We start from the raw sequence: 12,675 nt of genomic DNA on the forward strand, positions 1-12,675 counted from the left end.
TGTGATCATGGCTGATCGTCCCCTATCAATAACCCGTGCCTGCCTTCTCCCCATATCCCTTGACTCCACTAGCCTCTAGAGCTCTATCTAACTCGCACTTAAATGGTACGTGGATTGGAGAGCCAAACTCAGACAAATGAGACTAGGTTAGCAAATGTGATCCCATTATTTAAGAAAGAACTGAGACAGAAATTGAACTACAGACCACTTAGGTAAGGAAAATGCTAATATATTAAGGAGTGATAATACTGCATTTAAGAATGAATAATTGGACAAGATCAAAGTTAGCATGGATTTATGAAAAATAATTCATGCTTATCAATCAGTCTGAAGAAGGGTTTCGGCCCGAAACCGTTGCCTATTTCCTTCGCTCCATAGATGCTACTGCACCCGCTGAGTTTCTCCAGCACTTTTGTCTACCTTCGAATTTCCAGCATCTGCAGTTCCTTCTTAAAAACTCTGTCAAAGTGTTTGAAAGTTTTGAAAAAACCTTTTGAAAGGGCAATACGGGGGCACAGTGTGGAGTTGCTGCCTTACAGTGCCAGGGACCTGGGTTCAATCCTGGCTATGGGTGCTGTCTGTACAGATTTGTACGTTCTCTCCATGACCACGGGAGCTTTCCCTGGGTACTCCAGTTTCCTCCCACATTCTAAAGGTGTGCAGGTTTTCTATGTTAATTGTAGGAAATATATTGTCAAGCTTGAAAGGCTTCAGAAAAGATTTACAAGGTTGTTGCCAGGATTAGATGGTGTGAGCTATAGGGAGAGGTTGAGTGGGCTGCGTCTCTATTCCATGGAGCACAGGAGGATGAGGGGAGATTATATAGAGCTATGAGAGAGGAATAAATCGGTTAGATGCACAGAGTCTTTTGCCCAGAGTAGGGGAATCATAGGTTCAAGGTGAAGGGGAAAAGAATCCGAGGGGTAACATTTTCACACAAAGGTGTATGTAACAAGCTGCCAGAGGAGGTAGTTGAGGCTGGGACTATCCCATCATTTAAGAAACAGTTAGACAGGTACATGTATACGACAGGGTTGGAGGGATATGGAGCAAGCGCAGGCAAGTGAGGCTAATGTAGCTGGGACATTGTTGGCCAGTGTGGGCGAGTTGGGCCAAAGGGCCTGTTTCCACACTGTATCACTCTGTGACTCTATGACTCCAATTTGCTTTAGTAAAGAATGCAAATTGTCCCTAGTGTGTAGGATCGTGTTAGAGTACGGGATGATCACTGGTTGGCGCGGACCCGATGAGCCAACCGGTCCGTTTCCACACTGTATCTCTACACTAAACTAAACTAGACTATAACGAGCAGAACATATATGTAAGAAGGAACTGCAGACGCTGGTTTACATAGAAGATAGACACAAGTTGCAGGTCAGACGGCATCTCTGGAGAAAAGGAATAGGTGACGTTTCAAGACCCTTCATCTATCTAGCAGAACATACTGTAGATGTCCTTTGAATATTAAAATACATTTGGCATCTTGAAATCGCTTAAATTTAAATTTTTGGGTAGCATACTAAATCTAGACAGGTAATACAGACACATTGTCCACCTGTTTAAATCTATATGATATGTCAAGTAATGTTAATTAATCTTTTGAATACTTCCTCTGATGAGCTTTCTGTAAATCAACATCTGCAGTTCCTTACTTCAGATATATGTTATTGTCCTATTGAACAATAGGTAGCTCAAAGTGGAACTGTCGCAACATTACCACAGTGTGATCTCCCGTCTTTCAACATCTTGCCTTTGGAATACTCGTGTAATTGATGCCAATGATGTATCAGAGATGGGGCAGGGTGGATTGTAATTGCAATTGCGAAAGGAAATGAATGTTGGTAGCCATCTAAACAGCTATCAGTTTTATTAATGAACAAGTTTGCATGGTTAATAGTAAACCTATAATACACATGCACCTATCTAGTTACAAAAATACCAATTGATGTGATGTCAACCTACTGGCTCATCTCCAGATGTATTTTTCATGCTCATTTTTCCACTTATAGTTGGGTTGTTATGAAGATGGTTAATAAAGTTTGTGGTGCAATAACAGTCTAATTATAGTATGAGTAGCGTGTTTGTCACTATGGGATAAATGATCAGTTCAGTTTATTGTCACATGTACCGAGGTACAGTGAAAACCAGTCAGCTGAAAGACAATACATGATTACAATGTCTATTTACAGTGTATAGATTGATGATAGGGAATAACGTTTAGTGCAAGGTATAGCCAGCAAAGTCCAATCAATGATAGTCTGAGAGTCATCAAAACAAATTAAGGACAGATCTGAAAGAAGTTTAAGAAGATCATAGATTAAGATTAAGAGTGTGGGGCGATTGTATTGTAGATCTACTTCTGTGGCTAGCGCACAAATAGTTGCCTGGTTTAGGTGCCATCTTGGAAACAAGATTAAAAGATATTACAATATATCTCAGGAGACTTCCCACTATGTTATTTCTGAAGTATTCCCTTTGTTCCCGTCAAAGGATTGGCGGTTGTGTTGCATTTAGCACCATTCTATTCCTATTGGAAACTGCAAGTTGATTACACTGGATAATTTTCAATAATTAAATCACTGCCAGCTTAGCGCAATGATGTTGTGTTTACCTCTGGGAAATTTGGTTTTATTTTCAACTCCCGTGCAGAACATCTGTGATACTTCTGTGCATGTGTGATGGAACATTCACATTGTGCGAATGGTACATTTTGGGTGAAATACTTAACATCCAAGACATTATCTTGCATGGCACAATAGATTTCAGTGCTGTGCCAAGGATTTTATTATAAACTCATGGTGAATCAGTACTTACTGTATATTTGAGTAGATTATCAAATTTGTCTGATGTCTGTGTCTGCATATTTAGAAAAAACATAGATTCATAGTTATGTAGCACTAAATCAGGCCCATTAGCCTAATTTGTCCCTACTAACTAATACACTTTTCAATGTTAATCCCCTTTTGGCCATATCCCACCAAAATGTTCCTATCCATGTACTTATTCAAATGCCTTTTAAACATTCCAGTTACAATGATCTCTACCACCTCCTCTGGCACATTGTTCTATATACCCACCACACTGTGTGAAAAACCTTTCCCAAAGATCCCCTTTAAATCTTTCCCCTCTCATATTAAACCTATGTCCTCTAGTTTTAGACCCCATATGGGGTCTAAAACTAGAGGAATGGGGAACCAAGCATGGGGAAAAGACTATGTCTATCTCTACATCTGGTAATTGTATAATCCTCTATGAGGTCACCACTGGGTCTCATTTGCTCCAAGGAAAACAGTCCCAGCTTCTCCTTGTAACTCAAGTCCAGTCGACATTCATGAAACCGCGAGCCGGATCGACTGTCTGCACACACACACACACACACACACATGGCAAAGGCGGGGGCCAGGGAAAGCGGGGGAGCTCTGCCTGAAATTCACACCCGCGATGAAGAGGCTGGCACAGTTATGGTAAGTCCTTTAGAGAGCGCGGGGAGGGGGGCGGGGGAGAGTGGAGAGCAGCGGCACGACTCGGGGCTGAGACGGCGCTCCGGTGAGAGCGGCCCGGCGCGGGGGTGGGACGGCGCTCCAGTGAGAGCGGCCCAACTCGGGGCTGAGGCTGTGCTCCGGTGAGGGCGGCCCGGCTCGGGGCTGAGACGGTGCTCCGGTGAGGGCGGCCCGACTCGGGGCTGAGACGGTGCTCTGGTGGCTGAGGCGGCGTTCCGGTGGCGGCGACCTGAATCCGGGGCTCGGCCGCCGGCCAGTGGACGACATCGTCGGGAGCTCACAGGTCACAGGCTGGTGCCTGTTTTCAAGAGCTCCCGCCGCAACAGCTGCGTCCGCTGGACTGGAGGGCGGCAGCTTCGACCACCCCTCAGAATCCCATTAAATCTTTTCCGTTTCACCTCAAACCTTTGTTCTCTGGTTCTCGATTCCGCTACTAAAGGTAAAAGACTGTACGTTTACCTAATCTATCCCTCTCATGATTTTATACACTATAATATCACCCCTCATCCTCCTGCACTCCATGGAATAAAGCCCTAGCCTGTTCAACCTCTCCCTATAGCTCAATCCCTCGAGTCCTGGCAACATCCTGGTAAATCTTCTCTGATGCCTTTAGTGCTTGACTACATCTTTTCTATAACATGGTGACTAAAACTAAACACAATACTTTAAATGTGGCCTCACCAATGTCTTGTCCCACTGCAACATGACTTCCCAACTTTTATACTCAGTACTCTGACTGATGAAAGCCAATGTGCCAAAACCTTTTTTTCATCACGTGCCAAGGCCACCAATCCACATGTGACGCCCCTTTCAAGGAACTATGTACCTGTACTCCTAGATGCCTCTGCTCTACAACACTCCTCAGAGTCCTACCATTCACTGTGTAGGTCCTGCCCATGTTAAACTTCCCAAAATGCAGCACCTCACATTTCCCTATATTAAGTTGCATTAACCATTCCTCAGCCAACCTGGCAAACGGATCAATATCCTGTAATATTTGACAACCATCTGTACTATCTACAATTCCACCCACATTAGTGTCCAAATCATTCATATATATGACAAACAGCAATGGGCCCAGCATTGAACCCGAGGCACACCATTAGTCCTAGGGGTCCAGTCCAAAAACAACCTCCACCATCACCCTCTGCTTCTTTCCATGAAGTCAAACTTCTCTCCAGAGATGCTGCTTGTCCCATTGAGTTACTCCAGCGTGTTGTGTCTACCTTCGATTTAAGCCAGCATCTGCAGTTCTTTCTACACAAATCTTCTATGCAGTCAGCTATCTCTCCTTGGGTCCCATTTGATCTAACCTTCCAGAGCAGCCTATCCTGCGGAACCTTGTTGAATGCCTTGCTGAAGTCGATGTACACAACATCTACAGCTTTGCCTCATCAACCTGCCATTTTACATACCAAGGTCACCCCAAGGCTTCCTTTGCTCCAGGTAAAAAAATACCCAGCCTATCGAGCCTCTCTTTTATAAATCAGAGCCTCCAGACTTAGTAACATGCTGATAAAGCATTTTATCCTTCTTATAGCAGAGCAGCCAGAAATATACCCAGTATACCAAATGTAGCCTTACAAGTGTCTGGTATAACTGTAGTATAATGTATTGTATATACCCTGACTAATGAATGCAAATGTAACACATACTATGTTCACCACCTTGCCCACCTGTGCTGCCATCTTCAAACGATGAGCCTAGGTTTCACTGTCCTACAAATTCCCCAAAACCCTATCATTTACTGTGTAAGTTGTGTCTTGGTTTGTCCTACCAAAAAAAAATTAATTTAACCAAGTTAAATTCCATCAGCCATTCCCTTTTCAACTTCCCCTAGTTCCTATTGTAACTTTAGACAATCTTCTTCACTTTCTACCAATTATGGCGTCAAATGCAAATATACATCATACCATGTACAATAGACAATAGACCATAGGTGCAGGGGTAGGCCATTCGGCCCTTCGAGCCAGCACCGCCATTCAATATGATCATGGCTGATTATCCACAACCAGTACCCGTTCCTGCCTTCTCCCCATATCCCCCTAACTCCGCTATCTTTAAGAGACCTATCTAGCTTTCTCTTGAAAGTATCCAGAGAACCGGCCTCCACCGCCCTCTGAGGCAGAGAATTCCAGGCTCACAACTCTCTGTGTGAAAAAGTGTTCCCTCATCTCCGTTCTAAATGGCTTACCCCTTATCCTTAAACTGTGGCCCCTGGTTCTGGACTCCCCCAATATCGGGAACATGTTTCCTGCCTCTAGCGTGTCCAAACCCTTAATAATCTTATATGCTTCAAGAAGATGCCCTCTCATCCTTCTCAATTTCAGAGTATACAAGCTCAGCCGCTCCATTCTCTCAGCATATGACAGTCCCGCCATCCCAGGAATTAACCTTGTGAACCTACACTGCACTCCCTCAATGGTATGAATGTCCTTCCTCAAATTTGGAGACCAAAACTACACACGATACTACAGGTGTGGTCTCACTAGGGCCCTGTACAACTGCAGAAGGACCTCTTTGCTCCTATACTCAACTCTTCTTGTTATGAAGGCCAACATGCCATTCACTTTTTTCACTGCCTGCTGTTTCTTTCACTTTCTTCCAGAACATTAATACACTGCATATAATATATAATTAAATGACAGACTGGTCAACCTGAGGAGTACCTTCAGCAACAGACTGATTCCACTAAGATATTGCACAGAATGTCACAGGAGATCCTTCTTCCCTGTGGCTATCAAACTGGACAACTCCTCCCCCTTCTTTTATCCACAATCAGTACCTGTTCCTACCTTCTTCCCAAATCTCCTGACTCTGCTATCTTTAAGAGACCTATCTAGGTCTTTAAGAGACCTATCTAGACGGACTCCCCCCCCCCCTCCCCCCCCCCCCCCCCCCCCCAATCTTTGCACATCCCCAATCCTTTCCACTCATCACTATAATTTTATGTTTCATGTATCTTGTGTTTTATGACTGTTGGGAGATCAATTTCCTTCCTGGGAAAGTTCCATCTTATTGTATTGTATATAATCAACAATAAGGGATACAGCACATATCCCTACAACAAACCACTAGCCAGAGGTCACCAATCTAGAAAACAACATCCCTCTACCACACTTAACGTCTTATCAAATGTTGTATTTTACCCTGGATCCCAAGCAATCTACACTTCTGGACCAGTCTACCATGTAAGACCGTATCAAAGCATTGCTAAACTCCATGCAGACAGCATCCACCAACCGCCCTCATCAATCCTCTTGTCGCCACTCTAAAAAATGAGAATGGTGTCCAGACATGTGTTGCGATACTTGACCAGCTTGGGATCGATATATTTGTGCAGCTTTGGGTGTGGCTTGCAAACAGTGTGAGTTCCTCACACCAGTGAAATGAAACTTTTTTCAACTGAATATAAGTGTGTAAGAAGGAGCTACAGATGCTGGTTTAAACCAAAGAAAGACACAAATAGCTGAAGTAACTCAGCGGGTCAGACAGCATCTCTAGAGAGAAGGAATGGGTGACGTTTTGGGAAATGTCACCCATTCCTTCCCTTCAGAAATGCTGCCTCTCCCGTTGAATTACTCTAGCTTTTTGTGGCTTTATAAGGAATCCTAGAGTTAGACAGGATGAAAACAGGCTCACAAGCCCGACCCGTCAATGCTGAAAAGTTGCCCTATCTGACCTGGTCCTTGGGCGTGGAGTCCGACACCTGTATTCACCTGTAGTTAGACAATGTTTAACGTATCTACTCAGTTCAATCAGTCATTGGTTTTGCCCACTTCTTTCCCATGTCATGGGGTGGCACGGTGGCGCAGCGGTAGAGTTGCTGCCTTACAGTGCCAAAGACAATGGGTTCAATCCTGACTACGGGAGCTGGCTGTATGGAGTTTGTACATTTACCCTGTGACAGCGTGGGTTTTCTCAGGCTGCTCTGAATTCCTCTCACATTCCAAGAGCGTACGGGATTGTAGGTTACTTGGCTTTGGTAAAATAGTACAGTTGTCCCAAATGTGTAAAATAGTGCTGGTGTATGCGGATCACTGGTCAGCGCAAACTCGGTGGGCCCGAAGGGCTTGTTTCCGCACTGTATCTCCTAACTAAAATCCCCATCCTGTGAGTTATGCCCTTGCCCCACTTAGGAAACCTGAACGGAAACCTCTGGAGACTTTGTGCCCCACCCAAGGTTTCCGTGCGGTTCCCGGAGGTTTTTGTCAGTCTCCCCACCTGCTTCCACTACCTGCAACCTCTGGCAACCACCTGCAACCTCCGGGAACTGCATGGAAACCTTGAGTGAGGCGCAAAGTTTCCCGAGGTTTCCCTTCAGGTTTCCTAAGTGGGACAGGGGCATTACAGACCATGACTTACCCTAGTTCCTTCTCGATCCCACGGTGATCTTCGGCCTCTAATGTGGCGGAGTGTAGGTTTTGGCGCCTGCTCACAGAATATATTCCCACACATCCATTCATCATGAGTGTAACATACTTTTTGACGAACATGTCTGCTTGGTTCAGAGGATGTAAAGATTCCATGATACTAAATAAACAAAGGCAGTTCTCTCTGTGATCTTAACTTGTGGAACGTAACCGCACCAGATCATTAAGCCATTCATTAGTTCACTCTTTTGTGGTACCTTGTTATGCACAGACTGACGGACACAGTTGTCTACATAACAACAGTGACTACACTTCAAAAACCAGTTCATTGGTTGTAAAGCACGTTGGAATTTCCTGAAAAAGTTACAAGATGCTTTATAAATCCAAGTCCTTTCACGGTTGTTAACATAATTATCTTTAAACCACAAACTCGCAAGGCAATGAAAACATTTACAACATCGCTCGAAGGAAAATTACTTATTTTACATACTTTATAGATTGACTGTGCAGTCATAACCCACTGGCTGTTAAAGTTTGTTTCTCGACTATCAGCCAAAATAAAACAATACTGCACTTTGGGTTTTTTTAAATTTGTGTTTTGGCCAATATTATATTGTAAACTAGTTTTGCTGCAGAATCAGTGCTATGAAATTTGAGGAGGTGATAGAAATGGCAGTGCCTGATAAGACTTTAACAGAATCAGCTACAAAATAAACTAAATTGGTCCATTGTTAATACCCAAACTTTGCCAATTGAGGTCTATTAATTTTAATTACATCCAATGAGTATTATTGTTCACTGTAAAGGAAAATAATTGCTAAGCAGAATACATTGTGTCCACTGTATGTTTACTGATAGGGACTAATGGGATGTTCTCAAGATGCTTTAAGTCACTTCTGACTTAACAGGTTTGGAGGGATATGGACCAAACACGGGTAGATGGGACTAGTGTAGCTGGGACATGTTAGGCTGTGTGGGCAAGTTGGGATGAAGAGCCTGGTTCCACACTGTATACACTATGACTCTATGATTGGTCTGGTGCCTCGGTAACCAAGAAACTGCCAGTTGTAAATATATTGTATACGTAATTACTGATAGCTGGTAACTAGCTGGAATTAAATTTAAATGAAATAACATGAGCAAGAGATAACAAGAAATACCTCCATGTACCTGAGCACACAAAACATTGCTGTTAATTTTTATTTTTGGAATAAAATATTTCTGAGATTGCCAATCATTCTTTGATATTTTATGTATGATTAATTATGATGTATGATTAATTATGTTCAGGTGAATCTACTGCTGTAGTCTGTTGGACTTTGTCTGATGGGCTTTATAATCGAGGCATTAAAATGCAAGGGCTTTGAAACACAGTAGGAGTTACAATAATCCACCATGCTGCTGTGAGTCTTGATGCTGGAAAATCCAGTTGTGCCTGATGCCTGAAGTATTAGGTACCATCAAGACACACCTTAGTAAAGGCACCACATTCGCCTTGAACTTCAAATGGAGGGTCAAACGAAGGAGAAATCCATGATAACACTATAGATAACAAATAGGAATTTAGTTTAATTTAGAGATACAGCATGGAGCCAGGCCTATCGGCAAAATCTGCAACAACCAGCGATCCCCGCACATTAACACTATCCTACATGCACTAGGGCCAATTTGTTTATATTTATACCAAGCAAATTAACCTGTACATCTTTGGAGTGCGGGAGGAAACCGAAGATCTCAGAGAATACTCACGCGTTCATGAGGAGAAAGTACAAACTCCGTACAGGCAACACCCGTAGTCAGGATCGAACCCTGGTCTCTGGCGCTGCATTCGCTGTAAGGAAGCAACTCTACTGCTGTGCCACCGTGTCGCTCACTAGAGAGTAGAATCAGGCCAGGTGACAGGTCCTACGGACCAGAGGTGGTAGGGTCCAAAGTAGTCGCTGGATATTGGTGAGAGAGGAGAGTAATTGTTAATAGGGCTTCATCAGATGGAGGTTGAGGAGTGTTTGCAGAAAATAAAAATTGCAAAGCCACATGGGATGGTTAGTGAGTTGTGCTATCCTGTCAGCAGAAAGACAATACATGATTACAATCGAACAAGTGTATAGATACATGATAAGGGAATAACGTTTAGTGCAAGGTAAAGCCAGCAAAGTCCGATCAAGAATAGTCTGAGTGTCAACAAATAACTAGGTAGTAGATAGCACAAAGATAGACACAACCTGCATGAGTAATTCAGCGGGACAGGCAGCACCTCAGGAGAGAAGGAATGGGTGACGTTTCGGATCGAGACCCTTCTTCAGACTGATATTAGTTCAGCACTGCTCTCTGGTTGTGGTACGATGATTCAGTTACCTGATAATAACTGGGAAGAAACTGTCCCTGAATCTGGTAGTGTGCGTTTTCACATTTCTATGCCTTTTGTCTGATGGGAGAGGGGAGAAGAGGGAGTGGCCATGGTGTGACTCATCCTTGATTATGCAGCTGGCCTTGCCGAGGCAGCTTGAAGTATAAATAGAGTCAAGGGAGGTTGTTCTGTGTGATTGGCTGGGCTGCATCCACAATACAATACAATTTCATGCGGTCTTCGATTGAGCTGTTCCCAAACTAGGCTGTGATGCATTCTGATGAAATGCTTTCTATGGTGCATCTATAGAAGTTGGGGAGATGCCAAACTTCCTAAACCTTCTAGGGAAGTAGAGGCATTGGTGTGCTCTCTTGGATGTTGCTTCAATATGGGTGGTTCAGGAGAGGTTGTTGCTGATATTGACTCCTAGGAATTTGAACTTTTTTGCTTTGCTTTGCTTTGGCACCATCAATGCAAACTGGGGTATGTGTACCGCTTTACTTCCTGAAGTCGATCACGATCCCCTTTGAGACATCTATTTACCTCTGGTGCAGCAATAATTGAAAGGTTATTTAAACGTTGCTGTTCATTTTGGAACCATGTAAATGGATTTAAATTGGCAACTACGTTTGAGCATTGTACAAAGAATTATATCATTATGTGTGATATGATGTGTAAAGTGCTTGTACATACACAATGCACACTGCATGATAAGCATTGAAAAGCTAGTGGAAATCTGAACAGATAGTGGAAATCTGAAATAGAAAAGCTGAAAAAGCTGGAAACACACAATGGGTCATGCAGCATTTGTACATAAAGAAACTTAATGTATCAGATCAAAGAGCCTTCATCTGAGGAAGGGTTTTTAACCTGAAACATTCACTGTGCAAGCAGAATTACCCAGTTGAATTTACGGGCTGTTGCATTTCAATGTGGAAAAATTCAACTTGTTTTCCACTGCAAATCTAAACAGCTTCATATATACAGCAGTGCAATCAGAATTGCCCAGTTGAATTTATGGGCTGTTGCATTTCAATGTGGAAAGATTCAACTTGTTTTCCACTGCAAATCTAAACAGCTTCATATATACAGCAGTGGAAAGAAACTAACCAAAATAATCACATTTCTGGGCAATGTTTTACCATTAGTCAGCTTTCCATTCATCAAATTAGCTTTGGTTATGAAGTCAAAATTACCAATGGTTGTAACTCAAGAAGTACGGATATATTTCTGGTGCTTCGTTTCATCTGGAGCATGAAGTCAGTAATTGTATTTAAGCTTATTCTAGCTTACTGGGATGTACAAATGCTTTGCTGTGCATGTTACTGAATTTGGCCCATTATCCTACTGGGAGGAATGGTAAATATTGGACTATATTGTGATATTTTTCACAATGGGGTCTGACAAGCATGGTCTGCCATCAACAAGAGACAGAACGTGACGACAGATCAGTGATGGGCTTCTCCTCTTAGTGGCAATGAAGTGACACTGACAAAGTCCAAATTACTAGTAATTTGAAAACAATGCCAGCTCATCGTCTGGAAATGTAGTGTCATTATCGTCAATTATATCCCAAATAATGATTCATTTCCTTCGAGACACAAGGAACAGCCAAAGTGGCAGATTAACACAGCAAGCCAGGCAGCATCTCCAGGGGACATGGACAGAAACATTTTCAATTTGTGACTCTTCTCCAGACTCTGTATTCTTAATCAGTCTATTTCTGCGCTCCAAAATTTGGGTAAATGGTTCAAGTTTACTTATCAGAGTAAAGGGCCTGTCCCACTTATGCGACTCTTTAGGCGACTGCCAGGGACTAGTTTTAATGGAATTTGCCTACGCCAACCTAGCAAAAATTGTTGCCAAACGTTTTTCAACGTGTTGAAAATTTTGCGGCAGCCTCCTGTGGTCGCTCAGAAAATCGCCAAAGTGGGATAGGCCCATAATTAGGGTGAAACAAGAGAAGGTCCAGGATTGAAAAATAAATGAACAAGTGATTTGGGATATTGTAATGAGAAATATGTTTAAAAAAAAAACCATTGTACTAGTTCTCCACTCCAAATCAATTAGCTTTGCAAACTAGTCAAGGGCCTGTCCCTCTGGGCGATTTTTTCGGCAACTGCCCGTGTCATTGACTGATGTATCAGGGTCGCTGAAAGATTTTGAACATTTGTAAATCCAGTGGCGACAAAATAAATGTTGCGCCACTTGAGGAAACACCACGTGTCACTACGCCATCACGCCGTGTCACGCCACATCCTGCCACAACTATTTTGGTGACCTGATGCCGGCAGTCACCGAAAAAATCATCAAGAAGGACAGGCCCGTTAGTTTCACTGCCAGAACCTATGCTCCAATTTTTGGGTAGATTGTACACACAAGGAAGTGGTGCAAGAGTATTTGTGAACTTGGGGTGCAGATGGTGATGGCTGTCCGTCGATAGATTACAAGACAG

The sequence above is a fragment of the Leucoraja erinacea genome, chromosome 6, assembly GCF_028641065.1.
Source record: "Leucoraja erinacea ecotype New England chromosome 6, Leri_hhj_1, whole genome shotgun sequence".
Lineage (NCBI taxonomy): Eukaryota > Metazoa > Chordata > Chondrichthyes > Rajiformes > Rajidae > Leucoraja > Leucoraja erinaceus.